Raw genomic sequence first — 5,173 nt, 5'->3', positions numbered from 1 at the left:
GCGTTGAAGAAGTCGTTAACTCAATTGAGATCGACGGTTTCCAGATCGAAATCCATCAATTCCTGGTGGGGAAACTCATTAATGACGCTGGTCTTTCCGGTTTCGGGGATTCGAAAGGGAGAAGGGATCTGGCCGTCGGGGAGACGAACGGCCCTAGAATTTGTTGGTCATGTGGGGGAGAGAGACGTGCTGTTTTCTGCAGATGGGTGTTATCATATTGGGCTTTATTGGGTTTACGAGGCAGGCATGATTTGATTGATGGCGATGGGGAGTCCAATAGATTCCAAATAATCAAATCACCAACAGCACAGTTTCGTCTCTCTATTTGAAGAAGTGGTCTGCACTTTCGGAAGGGCGTTTGCATGTCCACCTCTTTTCTCCCTAGGCGGCATCCAACCCGAAAGACTAAGCGTGTTACATCTTGCTATTTGTGGCAGAAGTCAATAGGATAATAAGAGATTCGCATATGCCTCAACGCAACGCCTCATTATCTCTTTGAGTTTCGATCAACCAGTCACATGCATTGCTCATGTTGTTCACCGAAAAAGCTTTCGTGCAATCAGCGGCAGCACCATCTTCGTCATCTCTTATTTTTGGTGGCCACTCAAGCTTGCCCGATACTCCAATCATTTCTCGCTCCTCTCTACCGTCATCATCGTCTTTGGTAAGTGCTCTCGAAGACAGTGGAAATCCTACCTCTGATGACTGCTATTCTGACACTCCTTTCAGAGGTATCTTGACGGCACATGCTGATGTTAATGCTTCTCTCAGAAACCCGTTATTTTGGAATCCACCATCCTTTATGTTCTCAGGTGGTTTCTCGGTTCTCGATTCCTTCAACTGCCAAGAGCCTCTTTGTTTGACGCTATCAAGGCTTCTGAGAATCTGACCTATGATGATGACACTCATGTCCAGCAGTCTGTCACCATCCCGTTTCCACATGCTCACGTTTTCAATATCTCTACTATCAAGGCCGTTGTGCCACTATCAGTCGGCGCCTCCGCCCGTGCTCTCGTTTTGCACAATTTTGTGATGGCTTCTAGAGACATGTGCGGCTCTCGTAAGCATCAGTTTTTGGGGAACTCGCACTTCATCCTTTTCTCATGCAGGTGTTTCGATGGCCTGACGGTTCACGTTATGGGTTTCAATGCCCTATCCTATCGAGCTATCAACTGCATGGTGATCTGCTTGCAGGCGCCTTTCCTTCTACCTCCCGCAGACTTCGTGTTTCATCACCCTTCGCATCTGGCAGTCGGCCAAGGTTCGTCTGGGGAGCCAGTTACTTTTACCTCTAGAGACTCATATCCTGTGGGTGTTGATCCTACAGTAGGGCAAAGCCATCTCCTTTCTACGTTGGGTATCGAAGTTGATGAAGTTGCCCGACTTCTCGATGTGTCTCTTTCCTCTCAACAGCTGCTTCATATCTCAGGCGCCATGCACGTATCTGTTGTTGCGGTCTCCAACCTTCTCCCTTCCTCTGCGGCAACCCAATATGGGGTCATTCTTCATATGCCGACTCTCAGCTCATTTCATCAATCAGGTGTTGGAGCTTGTTATGCCCGCTGAGGGCATCGTTGCAACCGGCACCCTTCGGCCTCCCATGTTGGTGGTTCTCTTCGACGTTCAGCCAGAGCCCGCATCCCTCAGAGTTTTGCTGACTTTCAGCTATGAAGGCTCTATGCTGGAATATCAGAAGGCTTAATTATCCCAAAAAATGTCTGTTCTTGGCAAACTGGATTCGCTAGGAAAAGCCAGATCGCATTGCCCTATGCGAAACAAAAATAAAAAATGTCTCTCTCTCTCTGTCGTTTCTGAAATTTAGAGAGGGGCAAACTTTTTCTTTAAGCCCGCGGTCCACTACGCTGGTGGTATTCTTATCCTCGGAAAGCCTTCTCTGGGTATCTCCCAAGTTGACGATGGCATGTTCTCTCTTTCGATTGTCCTTTCCTTGAAAGCGGGAACCCATACAGCGGTGGTCACTATTGTCTATGGCCCCAACCGTCATCCCCTTCGACCAGCATTATGGTCTGATTTGAGTAGGATTATCGGTTCTTTTGGAAAGTTGCACCTTCTTATGGGGGACTTTAACTGCTTGTTGTCTATTCATGACTCAAATCCTCTTGTTTCTCCGACTACCTCTATGCGGAGTTTTCAGGATTTTGTCCAACGGCAGCAGCTGATCATGCATATATTTTAGGGATATTTTAGATAAAAATATGCATGATTTCATATTAAAAACAATTAAAAAACCCATCTATATGCTAGGATAGAAAATTTTAATAAAAATAAAAAAATAAAGAAAACATAAAAAGAAAGAAAATAAAACTAAACATATGCAAAGGGAAATCCAGCGATCGACAGAGCTCTGTCGAAATTGTTTTGATGAATAATTTTTGATAATATGATCAAAATATTGATCTGAATTTGCTGGATTAATTTCTATATATCGATTATCTGAATTGATAAAAAAAAAATTTGTTTCTAAAGAAGTATCGATCATCTGGATCGATCAAAATATTATCCGACGAATGGTTTTTTTTCTGAAATCTCCGGTAGCTATCAGAGGCCTCTGGTTCATTATCATTTTCCGGACGAACTGTATTTCTGTTCCAGTTCACCATTGATAAATTCTGATGAAGTCTTGATCCGGCGACTAGCTGTCGGAATGATTTGTACAAGTTGCAGAATCGTGATCTTCTGTCACGATTCACTATGAATTTGCCGGAATTTCTTGCTTTGCCGTGAAATACTCTGCAATGGTCCAACAGAGATTGATTTGTTGTTCAGCTGAACAACAAAGCTTGATATGCTACATTTCTCTGATTCACGATACAACAGATTGATCGACTGAAATCAAGTGATCGATTGACTGATCTCTAGAATGAATAGCTGAAGTCCGGCAATCAAATGCTAAATTTCTATTTTTTTTATTTCTTTTGACTTCCTGTTTTCAATCTATGAGATCTTCCTGGTTTGGATTCCTTGATTTTCTGTTTTTCAATTAAGTCATTTCTTGTTTTTACATTCATTTCCAGTTTTCTTTTACATTCATTTCTTGTTCTTTATTCAGTTTTTCATGTTTTTTTTATTCATCGCATATTCTTGTTTTCTGAAATTTTTAATTTTGCTTTTCTTTATTCAGTAATTTTCTGTGTTACGAATCATTGAATTCCTGTTTTACAATTGATTTTCCTGTTTCTCTGTTTTTATTATTTCCTGTTTTTTTATAAGTCATTTCCAGTTGGTTTTTCCTTTCATTTTCCTGTTTTTTTTCAATTTAATTTTCCTATTTTTTTTTATACATTCATTTTCTGCTTTCGTTTATTTCATTTTCCAGTTTTTAATTCATTTCCTGTTTTCTTCTTTAAAATTCTTATTCCATTCTTTTCATTCCTGATTCATGTTTCTTTCTTTTATTTTATTCCTTGTTTTCAATTTCTCTTGTTTCCTGTTCATTTTTTTTCTGTTTTGCATTCAATATTTTATGTATTGTTTTCATTTTCAATTATTGTTTTCTTCCTTGATTTTTTGTCATTCAATTAATTTCCAGTTCGTTTTAGTGTATTTTGTCTCTTGCTTTTCGGTCTTTCAAACAATTCATTTCCCTTTCTTTTAAACATTTAATTTTCTGTTTTTCAGTTTTTCCTGTTTTTGTTTTTTTACATTCATTTTCCTGTTTTTGTTAAGTAAGTATTAGTTGTTAGTTAAGTAAAATGTTAGTTAATTGCTTTGTAATTAGTTAGTTATTAGTAGATTTAATTAGAATTAATTTTCAATTGTAATTAGTGATTTAGATTTCTTTCCTGATTTCTTTCATATTTCTAGCATTTAATTAGTATTTTTTTTAGTATACGTGTTATTTCTATCTTTGGTACTGCTCGTGTTCATTTGATTTGTGCAGGATCGCACAGGAGTGGAGCAGAAGCGATTGATTGACACGAAAGCACAAGAGTAGAAGTTTCTTTTCAGTTTAGAATTAGGAATTTAATTGGGTTTGTAAATATTGCCTTTTATGCCCTCTGCGAAGGGTATTCATTTATTGTAATAGTTAGTTGTTTTTACTTTTCTCATACATTTTACATTTTATAATTCAGCAATAAAGAAATAGTTTAGATTTGTGTGCTTGAATACGAAATATTTCTGTTCCCTGAGTTCGACCTGGTCTCATCCACTAGTGAGAACCGGTTTTTATTATTTGATGTATGGTTTTCACATGTTCTTCATTTAAAAATCTTTTCAAAATTACAACAATTTAAAAATAGTCATCAGCAGCTATACCATGTTCCTCCTATCGATGAGCCTTTCTCGTTATCGAATAGAAGGTTTCGCCCTTGCTACAGGTTGCTCGATCGAGTGCTCGTTTCCCCCGATCTGCTGGAGATCCTCCCCGACATCACCTACTTCCTCCTTCTGTCTTGGACCATAGCAAGGTTGTTACTCGTTTAGGGGAAGGTTTTACCTCTGCAAAGACTTTCGTCTTTGAAAAGTGGTGGCTGAAGGAGCCAGACTTCGAATCTGTGGTCTACCGTTTGTGGAACAAACCTTCTATTGCGGTCAGAGCCATCGTCTGGTGTCATGAGAAGCTTTTCTGCCTCAATCGTGAGATCAAAGCTTGGCTTCTGAATTATAATATCAGTAAATTCCAGCAAATGGATGCCTGAGAGCAAGAGATGTCGACCATTCATCATTCTATGTCTTTCCCAGACTCCCTTTTTTATTCGACTATTCAAAGCTTAAAGGTCATATCCACTGAGCTTTCTTTGCTTCTGTAAACATGGCGGATCAAAGATGAAATTTGATGGAAACAACATGCGAGTGTGCATTGGCTTGTGGTCGGTGATGACAATACTAGCTTCTTCCACTCCTACGCTTTGCACCGTCAGAGGAGGAACGTTATTCCCTCTATCTCCATTGAGGGAGTCAGCTACTCCGTTGATAATATCCTTTCAGCAATTTCTCACTATTTTAAGACCCCTTATGCTGGTCAGACCTCCGCCGACACTATTGACACTCTTCTCGTACGGGCTATTGATCAATCTCAAGCCAGAGCTATGCAATCTAAGTTTGTTGACGTTGAAATCATTTCGACTATCAGCGGTCTTTTAGGATGAAAAGCTCTTGTCTACGATGGCTTTCCCGTAGATTTCTTCTGTATCTTTTGGTCTTGCATTCA

Source organism: Nuphar pumila, chromosome 12, assembly GCF_984573655.1.
Source record: "Nuphar pumila chromosome 12, dmNupPumi1.hap1.1, whole genome shotgun sequence".
Classification (NCBI taxonomy): Eukaryota; Viridiplantae; Streptophyta; class Magnoliopsida; order Nymphaeales; family Nymphaeaceae; genus Nuphar; species Nuphar pumila.
Note: the sequence above shows the minus strand (reverse complement) of the source record.